The sequence below is a fragment of the Corvus brachyrhynchos genome, unplaced genomic scaffold (genome assembly GCF_000691975.1).
Source record: "Corvus brachyrhynchos isolate BGI_N302 unplaced genomic scaffold, ASM69197v1 scaffold42, whole genome shotgun sequence".
Taxonomy (NCBI): domain Eukaryota; kingdom Metazoa; phylum Chordata; class Aves; order Passeriformes; family Corvidae; genus Corvus; species Corvus brachyrhynchos.
In genome coordinates this window covers 2,159,715-2,171,711 of record NW_008237242.1, presented here as the reverse complement: position 1 = coordinate 2,171,711, position 11,997 = coordinate 2,159,715, and positions in this window count along the sequence as shown.

Sequence of the window (11,997 nt, the reverse complement as noted above, 5' to 3'; positions counted from 1 at the left end):
CCCCCTACAGTCTCCCTTTCCTAATCCCACCTTTCCCTTTTACCCTATGTCCTATTACCCCCAGTGTATTCCCAATCTGCTTTTTCATCCATGGTTTCCCTCAAAAAACCATTACCTTTGCCAATTGTTTCCCTAAAAATCCCTTTCCAATGCCGAGGGGGGGATGAAAAGGGGGAGGGAAGAAATTAAACCCTCTTCTGCCTCAGTTTTTCCACAAAGCATGCTCAGAGAGTTCTGTCTCCCTTCTGTCAGCCTTAAGATGTTCCACAGATTCTGTCTGGACATTTAAAGACTCAGGAGGGTGGCTTGTTTTGTTTTGAAACTGTCCTTGTTGTTTTCAATGTTAAGTTTTACATCTCTTTTATTAAAAATAAATGGGTGAAATGTTGGGGTCTCCTCCTCCCACCATGTAGCCCTGGGAGAGGCAGTAATCCCCGCTGTAACAAAGGAGGTTAATTCATTTATCACAATTCATATAGGTAAATAGGTATTTACCTATATGAATGAGGATCTAGCATCAGAAAAAAGCACCCCTCTCTTTCTCTGTGCTGAATCTGAGGTATTCTCAATGCTCAGCCCAGAACTGATAAATACTCTGCCTCTATTTCTTTGCATAACTAGCTACATTTCAGACTTCTTTATAAACACTGACAGACCAACTAAGAAACCTTCTTGGAAGCAAGGCCACTTCATCAACAACTTAAATCTGAGGCCTGGGAAGAAAGAAGCAAAAGGATTGCAATGAAGACACACAAACAGAAAGAGACCGCAGCCGGAGAAGTATCTAATTTCATAGGGCAACACCAGCTAGTCCAGATGAGATTTCTTATGGCAAAAGTAACAATATAGTTACTACAAGAAAGCCTTTCCAAGGCTTACCAAGAAAAGAGAGGTTTTTCATGAGCATATGTATAGAACTCCATGCTGCAGTGTTGTTACCTTAGCAGTCCTGCATTCTCAACCCATGTTCCTGCTGCAGGGACAGAAAGCCACTGCTCTTGCTCTCTCAGCAAGTGCTGAATGTCTGTGAAGAATTAGGGGCTCCATTTCTAGGTAACAGGACCTCTGTGTGACGTCTCACTGAAGCAGCAGTTTAGAACCCAGTTCTTCCCTGTCTCTGGAAGCTCAGAAAGTGGAGGTCCCCGTGCTGCTTGATGCTTTCAGTCTTTGCACACACTGAATGTGTTCAAAGACTATGAATTACACCTGTGCCTGTTTCCTTTCCCCATACAATTTCCGTGTAGACTTCAGGAGAGAGCAGGGACAAGAAATAATAGTCCAATATGAAATCTGGCTACAGTCCACAGGTGGCATAGTGAAAAACACTGATGCAAACCATTTTAGGCCAGTGTTATAAATGTCACTTCAGGACAATCCTCACAGAGCACATGGTCTTGTGGAGCAAACATTGTCCCATGAAATCTGAATTTTGTTGATTGTAGGAGAAATACAGCTTTTGTCTCTTAGAAAACATTAATATTATAGGCAGAGAAAAATTGTATTTACAAGCAACATAAAGTGTTGTTCTCCTCTCTAATATTGCCTGTTTTTTCTACTCAATAGCTAAATAGGCTTATTATTGACTTAGAAACTGAGCAAAATCTGTAAGCAAAACCAATTTAATTAAATGCAATAGATCTCTTTTCCCCTATGCTATTGGTGTATTTGGACTATTGTGTCACAGCTGTTAAAAAAATATTTTACCTAACATTTTTAATTAATAAATTTAATTTAGTCATCTTTATACAGTGTGATTCCTAAAAGCAAAGAGAAATTGTTCAGCATATAATTCTGACTACTGCCTCACTAAGAACAATTTTCAAAGTTCTTTGTTTTAGGAAAAATTACCTGCCAGAAGAGGTGGCAAATTAAATGAACCCAGGAGCTGTTGAGCTGCTTACAGCAACCACAGTATCCCTATGAGTCCACAGCAGCTATGGATGTCTATGAACCATTTTAAATCTCACAAACTGAATTCGTAGAAGGTTGGCACTGTCAATATCCTGTGCAAGCATCCCACTCTACCTCCTGTCTCTTTTTATCAAAAACCCAGCTCATTTAAAATGCAAGTTTCTGACTGCAAGGAAAATCCATGAACTGTGATGATGTGCATAAACCTAATTCACTTAATCCATAAATTCAATTCACACAGACTTTGGGGTGGATTATTCAGCAATATAACATTGATGTGTCAGTACTGCCTGTTTCTGTTTACCATAGATAAGGCAGAAAAAAGGGGATGTGTGACAGATTATACACTTGACTATGGATATTCCTCTTTGTTACATGCAAGGGACAGGGGTGACAGGCACCAACTTCCACAAAAAGAAACCAAATCTAAGGAGGCTTATAGAACCATAGGATTATTCAATTCCCATCAAGGAGAGTCATCACAGCATGGGACAACAGCCCAACAAGAATACACTCAGTCTTACTTGAAATACTGCCTGAAAAAATGACAGCAGAAACCTACCTAGTTTACATGCAGGAACCATATTTTGGGGCAAGTATTTGAGTGGAAGTACTTCCTTGAGGCTTTTGTGGTATTTTAACCCCTGACATCTGTCTGGGAAAATAGATGGTTGTTTTAAATATAAAGTACCTGGTACCTTTTTTACAAAGTATTTACTGTTAGCTGTACTTCTCCTCCAGTATCTTCAACAGAAACTGCAACTTTCCAGCACATGGAATAGAACCTAGCTGTGAAATTGAAAGCATAAAAAAAGACAAGGCACAATAATAGTAGGTTAAGTCTTGAAAACGCTTCTTCAGGAGAACAGCCGAAATCATATCAGAACAACACATTCAGAGACTTACTGGTCACTAAGGCTTTCTGCTTACAAGTGGTTGGAAAGGATGCCCACACCAACCCTTGAGAAAATATATTCCCAGGCAAGAAGTATTCTCTCTGTTACAGAGTTCCTCTGACACTAAGTATAATTCTAGAACCTCTCATATTTCCTACCGCTGGAAAAAGGCAGGCCATGGCAAGGTGCCTTTTTTTTAACACTCATTTTTACTGAGTGTTAAGCTGATATTAAACATCAGTTTTGAACTGGTTGCCTTCAGAAAAAATAAGCAACAGGAATGATGGGATGTTATGTCTTAGAGGGAGGAAGCAGTGATAAAGTAAAAAGTACTGTCTTGGTCTTCTCTAACTGGGGAGAGGTACCAAATATAGACTGACTTGTATAAGACCCACAGAACAAAACACTGACTGCAACACTGAAGCTTTTCTACTTTACTTACAGTATCCTTGGCGATATTAAAAACCTGACAGGACACAGACCTGAGCAATGTGCTCTAGTTGACCCTGCTTTGAGCAAGAGCAGGTTGGAAAAGACAGTCTTTCAAAGACCTCTTGTACTTCAATAATTATGTCATTCTGTTAAAATACTGTTTTAACTGAGAGTTTTCCTAAAACCTCACTACCTGACCACGTGGTTGTACAAAATTCACTTTCTTGTCCAATATGGTTCTCATCTCCCTAATAATATGGAATGGTTTGAGAAAGAGATTAATTTTCATGAGTCAAGAAACCTGAAAAAAATAAAATTAATCTAAAAATAGTCTTTTATTATCCAAGATGGCAAGGTTTTATGCTCAAGATCTCTAAAAATCTTACGGTTTACTACATTAGTACCACTGAATTCTTCTGTAACTAGTATAGACAAAAGTCAGAAATTTTACTTGTGACTAAATAGGAGAAACAATTACATTAAAAAGTGTGTAAAACAGATGTAGGATGCTCCAAGAGCAAAGACTAAATGGGAGCAGATGTTTTAAACAATGCCTGATTATATGACATTTGTTGTCTCTTCTCTTAGACTGTTGTCTGTCCTTGGACAATCTGTAAACACTAGTCTTTTAATACTAACTTTTAAGAAAAAAAAAGGATAAATGTACCAATTATTATGACCCAAACAATGAGAGCACTTGCTTTGGGTACTCTGGGGATGGAGGTTCCACATCTGTTTTACAGCCGTCCTGCTTTTCTGTTTACTTGGAAAGCATATAGATTTGACAGTCATTCACAGACTGTTGCCTAAAGAAGAGTATTGTAAGGAACTTCAAACTGTGTCTTTTTTCTGACACAAGGCTTTGCAATACTTTACAAGCAGGATAATTCAGCTTAGAAGCATTGTGTTGTAAGATGTATCTTTCTCTTAAACAGGTACCACAGTACATAAATGCATGAGTTAGAAAAGGCTTTGTGAGAAAAATTTGCAATGAGTTGTTAAAAGCACTAAAGCTTTTTATCCTAGTTCCCCTGAAATTAAGTAACACAGAAGCTACAAACAGCATGTGAGATAGCTAACAGAGGACTTCCTCTCTTCTCTGTGTTTGGAAGAGCAGCACTTAATCTGTAGGTAGGATAGAAAGCAGGGAAATACTGGAAAATGCTGGATACCATCTGCTAATCTCAGGTGTACAAAACTGACATGACCCCAGAAAAAATGCATGCCTTCCAGATTTAAACTAGGAATTACATTTTGGCGTTTCTTTTACAAGTCTTGTGATAGAGAGGACTCTCTGTGTTTTGCTTTTTCTTTTTGATTGCAATAACCATGTTACTCACCCCTTCTTTTCTTCACTCTCAGCCACTGAATCTGATCTGCTCAAGGAACAGAACTCTTGGTAAATTCATCAAGATTGAAGGTAGGACTGTAGTGGGACAGATTCCAGTTAGTGCCATCTTCTCAAGTACTCAACCTCTATCTTAGCCATAAACAATGAAATATGTGGTAGTCGTTTGGTCCAAAGCAGGCTAATGTCTTTTCTCCTAAAGGCCACAAATTATGTTGAGTGCGGTTGCCTCAACAATAATACTTACAAATATGTTAACAATTGTTACTTAAAATATGTTAACAATAGCAACATTATAAAGTTTCTCTTACTCTTTTCTCCCTAAATATTGTTGCTCCTCTCAGTATCCTTCCTAGCAGTACTTCAACTACGTAGATCTCTCCATTTTGCATTTCTTTTCTGGAAAGCAAGATGTCTTTAAACTAAGAGGTGCACTAGATTCTTAGCTAGTAGCATCATAGGTATGGCATGTAGCATAATGGATTAAATTATGCTCAGTATCAGGACTATCATATCAGACTCTAAAAAAGAGTTATATTATTCAGGTGTCATGTGGACCACAACTGAAAAACCAGCAGTTACTGCACTTTCTTATTGTTATGTATGAAATATTTCTTCATTCTTCCAGGAGTCCCTACTCCTGGATCCAACAGACTACCTCTTCTCATACAACAGATTATGCAGACCTCTCCCACTGTGGCATGACTTCTCTCTTTGAGAAATAGGATCTTCCAAATCAGTGTAGACTTATGAGGAAGTGGGAATCAGTTGCACTCCAGGACTCCTTAATACCTTATGCTTCTACCAATTTTAGGAGAATAAATGAACCAGATCTTCTTTTTTTCAGATTTTTCTACACAGAAGCTATGTCTTTGAAACAGAAATACCAGATGAACTACCTAGGCCATCAGTATACTTATGAGAGCACACCATGTAGAAGATAAAAGATGCCCAGTAAAACAGATTTTTCACCTGACATCCCACTGAACAATCTGAGGAATCAGATTAGTTTTAGAAGTCTGATGTATTTATTTGAATAATTTCAGTTTGTGTTAATTTCAATTAAAGTAAAAACCTTAACATAAAATGCAGGTACACATTACATATCACACAAGTTTGTATGACTTGTTCATAAAGTAAACAAAGTAATCATTCAAGCTCCCAATATCTACAGCTCTGATGTCATCTTATTACTTAAAACACTTAAAGCAGTTACAAAACATTTCTTGTGACACCAATCAATTAATAGTTACAATCCTCTACAAATGAGAATGCTAGGAAGGTAAAGAAAATATTAAAGATAGCTTCTTCATTCATCCCAGAGAGATAATGAATAAAGGGCTTTCAAGAGTTAATCAAGAGATCAGAGAGGGAAGCTGATTTCACCATCTCCCCTCCCCTCCCTTCCTCTGGATTGGATCATGTTAGTGTATGAGTCAGCTAATTATGAAAGACTTCTCTGAAATGAATTAGATGAACACAGCATCTTTAACAGAAACAGATCTTGTGACCTGGCAGAGTTCCCATCATGGTCCAAATAAAGCCCACCCAGATGTGACCACTTCCTTTACTGTAACTGAAAGAACAGGGTGAAACATCAGTAAGAACTTCCTCACCTAAGCATCTTCTCAGTATTCCTGGTGGGTAGGAAAAATAGCCATTTGCTACTCTCATAAATCAAATCATACATGGCACTAGACCCAGGGACAAACTAGTTCAATATTATTGAGAACCATGTTACAGTTTTCAGTAAAATATGCCAGTTTACTGTTGTCTGCAAAAAAAAAGATTGGGACCTATGGACAAAGCAGGTATTTTTAAATGGCAGTTCTGATGAAGTTTAGCATTATAAGCTTGTCCAAAGGCACTGTTATCCCAAATGTGCTTTCCAGATTAAGTGGTTTTGGAAAACAAATTCAGTTGGTGCACTTCACTACCCGGAAAAAAGATTCTGCACTTTGGTTACTGGTCTGATATCTGATTCCTTCATGTTAGTGTGCAGATTCAGTTCAATGGTGACTTCAATAACCATTGCACTGGAATTGTGCTATAGTTCACTGTCATTAAAGAACAACTGAAAAATCATGAAACTTTAGTTTGTTTTGTCTCTGTGATGATGTCAGTAAACCAAGAGGTTAGCTTCAAATTTAATACAAGCTATAGTTCAGTCACAGATTTGTAAGCATAAACCCCTGAAGGTAAGAAGAAAAGAAGGCAATATAAGTTGTAACCTGCACACTAAATGAACTTTTAATTAATTTAGCAAGTCAGATGTGTCAGTAGAAGTGGCCACTTACCTGTTTAGGCAAGTGATATCATACATACCTGGTTAACATCAACCAAAAGAGCTGGGGGGATGAAAAAAATTCAGAAGTAAATGCAGAAACAAATTCCAATCATCAACACCCAAATCAGATCACTTTGACATCAAACACTCTAAAAGTATCAGAGCAAAATCAGACACACTTCTCTATACTGTACAGCTACTTGCACTGATTTCGCTATATACCTTAATGTAATGCTAAAGCCTGTTGGTCCACTGAAATTCAAAGCAGACAAGGCTAAGTGGGTCACATCAACCTCTGGAAGTTAAATTTTTCATTTCCTCTTCTTTTTAAAGAAAATGTTTTTTTAATGCACTACTTTTTTTTTCAGTGGGACCCAAGATTGTGAGAATACCAAAATAATCAGATATTACAAACTGACTTTCAATGCCTGAACGAGTAGCTTTACTTATGGTACAAAACACATGGCCAAAACCTCATCTTTCTTATGCTAGTTAAAATAAACAAGTACTATAAAGGAAGGCAAAATTTGACTTCTTATAGGACTCAAAAATAAGAGCAATTTTAAAATATTCTGTCTATCGTTATTAGTCTGTAAACTTGTTCCCCCCATTAGTATTGCTAATCGGATTTTTCAGTTTGTTTTTTTAAGCATGACCACTTAATAGTTTCCTTGTCTTTTTTAACATTTTCCCCCACCTAGTGACTTTCTATTTAACTATTTAACTATTCTACTTAAATTTTCCAGCATATTTCACACATATTTATTGAGCTCTTCAGTTAAATTTTACCTAGTGTGTGTATATATATCTTTCTGTTCTTTTAAGTGATACCCAGTCAGGTTTGCTAAGGGTCTATTTCCTTGGCCTTGAAGCTACCCAGGGGAATGATGCATATTCATTGCTAGGTCATGCTTTCTAGTAAAGACACTGGATAATATCCGTCACTAATTCATTTAATCAGCTTTCTCCTACTAAGTCCAAACTAATGCCTGTTAGTGCTCTCCAAAGGGTGGTTAGAATCAAGCAATGCTTTCTGACTAAATGTTTCATTTTCACTATGTGCGATGAATTTACTGCTGAACTTTTTTTTTTTTTTTAATATGAAATGTCCTACTTATTCTCTCTGACTGTATTAAAGCAAGTTCTTGTGAGGGGCACATTCTCTAGTATACCAAACCAGAGACAGCTAGAACTAAAACTGGTTTAAAATCTGATTATATCTCTCACTTTCACTATCAAGCATCATGAGCCTTGTAAAACATTTATTGCTTTTCATTTTCTTTCATTACTAAAATGTTCTTATTCAAGCTAAAACTCTTTTCTGACAAAAATTATGAGAGGAAAAAAGAGGTTTACTGAGAAGAATCTGTATAAAACAAGTAGTCCCACTTCAGGATTTCTCTGTGTGAAATTTCAGTTTCCAGTGGACCCCTGGAGGATGCATTGGCTGTATTGAGCTCATGCTACATAGCCTAGGGGTTATAGCAATGGGATACATAATTTTCAAGCCTTGTCTGATTCAGAAGCTTTGAATGAGGTCTCTGGGAGACCAAACTGAGGACGCCATTAGCCACAAGCATTCTAGAGCATAAAGTTGCTAAGAAAACCATCTTCTCTTTGTCAGTTCTGTCAGCAGTTGTGAACCCTCTTAATAGTCAAGTACCAAGAGTCTAAATGGAAGAAAAATATTTCAGGAATGCTGAAACTTCAGGGTGGTTGTTATGGCAAAATTACTATGCAATACCAATTGAAGTACGTAAATACTTTTAGTGAAGTAAATCTGCATTTTTCTATATATAAACAGTGCTCAGAAAAATCCTGCTGATCCTGAAAAACATCTGTCTGCACCATGTCATCCATCCAGATAAACACCATTCTGCATTTCAGTATCTTTTTTTTTTATTGAATTATCATGTTTTTGTACAGAATGGAGATGGTACAAGAATCACTGCATGAATCTATTTAGAAAAAGAAAGGCTTCCCTTTTCAACTAATTAATATTATAGAAAATAAGTTACTCTGTGCCAGCAATAGAAAAGCAAAGCCTTTTTAGCATTTTGTCAATTTTAGCATTATTCAGTTTAATCCAGTTCCTATTTGTTTCATGCAAGATTTCTTCCTCTTATATAATATATCTTTTCTCTCAAATCCCTTTCCTTGTTTAAGAAGAACCTTCCCAAGTCCTCTGTAATTCTGGTTTTTAAACTGTATCATGGAGTGGTGGGGTCTTCTCCTAGAAAGAAGTCCTCTTACACTGCCCTACAGCTTTAAAAATTAAAATTAGTCAAAGGCCAACTTCTTTGGGTAAATCATACTGTCAAACAATCACCACCAAGAAAATCATGATTTCAGTCTGGTCATATGCTATGAATTTTCCCAGTATCCCACCACAATTTCATTATCAGGGCACAAAAGAGCTGGTGACTTCTTTGCACAGCAGACCACAATGTACAACCCAACTCTGTATGTACATGTTTAGGTGTCCAGCCTGACCGGCCGCCCACATGAACAGCCCCTGTTCTTGCTCTTTTTGTCAGACAGCAGAACTTGCAGCATTTTTCATCTCCCTGAAGAGACAGCCGCTGTCTTCCGCAAGGGAAGGGTAGGATAAGTACATTTGGTTCTCTGGGACTTTCCTCCAGCTGTGTCCCAGACCAGTCATTTCTCCTATTCCCCAAAAAGAGTAGGAAGACCTCCTGAAGAAAGAAGGGGTGAATGTAGGCAGCTACTATGTACTTGTGAATGCCAAATATATGGAGAATGAGGAGGTGGGCAGCGACGCAGCAGAAGCAATAGATTCACTGAAAAGACAGAGAATATATACCTCTATCCTTCCTCTCAGGGTCCTCTGAAATCACCTAGTACATTCCAAATCTCAAATGACTGCGTTTGTAGTCCTTTTGCCCAGGCTCCTCAATCTCTTCAATGAAACCCACCATGGCACAAGCACAGGATTCATAAAATCACAGAATCATAGAATTGTTAAGCTTGGAAAAGACCTCTAAGATCATCAAGTCAAACTATCAGGCTATCATTATGTTCACCATTAAACCATGTTCTTATGTGCCATATCCACATATTTTTTTTAACAGTTCCAGGGATGATGATTACACCACTTCCCTTGACTGCCTGTTCCAATGTTTGAAAAACTTTCCATGAAGACATTTTCCTGATATCCAACCTAAATGTCCACTGGCACAACTTGAGACCATTTCCTCTCATTTTGTCGTTTGTTACCTGAGAGAAGAGACCAACCTTCACCTCACTACACCCTCCATTCAGGGAGCTCTAGAGAGCGATAAGGTCCCCCTTGAGCATCCTTTTATCCAGTCTAAACACCCCCAGTATCCTCAACTGCTCCTTATCAGACTTGTGCTCCAGACCCTTCCCCAGTTCCTTTGCTCTTCTCTGGACATGTTCCAGCACCTCAATGTCCTTCTTGAAGGCAGGGGCCCAGAACTAGACAGAGCACTCAAGGTGCCATCTGGTCACATGCTACAGGTGCAGCCACTGTCAACCAGCATCCCCAGGTCCTTTCCTGTGGTCCCAGAGCCACTTTCCAGACACTCCTCCCCAAGCCTGTAGTGCTGTCTGGAGTTGTTGTGACCCAAATGCAGGAACAGGCACTTGGCCTTGCTGAACCTCATACAACTGGACTTGGCCCATCAATCCAGCCTGTCCAGATTCCTCTGTAGAGCCTTCCTGCCCTCCAGCAGATCAACACTCCATTTTGATTGATTTTGCCTGCTGAGAAGTTTTGAGCCAGTTCTGAGCATGAGAAAGGAGAACATATCACTTGATCCTGTCTTGGTATAAGTAGTACCGGCCACAGCTAGTCCAGAATCTAGAGCCCTCATTTTTAAAGGAGAATCACCCAGTCTTCAGAAGAAGCAACAATGACATGGGTCCTCAAGAAGACTGACTCCAAGATCTGTTCTAAACATAAAATTATTGTACAACAAAAAGCTCCAGTATTTCTATTCACATCTATTCTACTGTTCCTCCACCAAGCACGTTTCATCTGTAGAATGCTTACTGTGAATATGAATGTGGATAATAATAACCTTCCCAGATGAAACAGCACTGAGCTTCTTCAGAGCTGTCTACAGATGCAGGAATGTAGCATTTGCTCACACTAGCCTTGTTTGTTCTCACAGCAAAACCATAAAAACCTAGATTTGCATTTTCTTAAATGCAAAATAGGGTTCTGGTGCAATTCAGGTACAGAACTCCAAAAACACAGCTAATATGTATGCTTCAATCCAAAGTCAATTCTGTGCTTGTTTCTGGAGAAGAGCTTCTCCTTAAGCTTACTTGATACAAAAAAATTTTATGGCACTAACTGTTTTTTGGCACAAGAACATTTAACTATGCAACTAACACCTGTTCTGTACTAGTCATTTCTTGTCCAGTTTTTCATGGATAAGACATTAAAAAAATGTGCCACTATCTATGGGTGTTTATAGCTTGCTGTCATGGCCACCTTCAAAACAAATAGCTGTGCCAGCCACAAGCACATATATCACAATTAAGACACCGAAGTTTGTCATAATGGAACATATTGAGCAAACAGTTCATCTGTGCCCTCCAGGCTCCCTTCTCGTAGACAGTAAATGCTTCTGCTGTGAAATGAAGATCAAATTTGGGCATGTGCGTATAGGCATGTTTAGAACCCATGTCTAAGGTTTCAATCCTCAGATTTACCATGCAGCTGACATTCAGTATGGAAAGAACCTAAATTACCAGAAAATTTATTTACTTGATACAAAACCACCTTTATTTAAATGTAAGGGTTCAGACAGTGATATCAAATCCTGAGATCAACAAGATACTCAGGATGCAATAATACTTTGACTTACATTTCTTGTAAATATTGACTTGTTAGTGGAAAAAATAATAGGTGTAATCCACCTTTTACTCTACAGCAGAATAACTCCTGTAGTCATCTGCAAAGGAAAGAAATACATTCAAATTATCCTTTCCTAAGTAGAACAGTCATTTAACCTTAATTTTCCCCACAAACAGGAAAGGTGAGCTAGCTTTTATGGTATCTATTATTCAGATGTGGTCAGTCTCTCCCAGCCATGTGGTTCCATTTTATATAAAGCTTGTAGGTATGTACA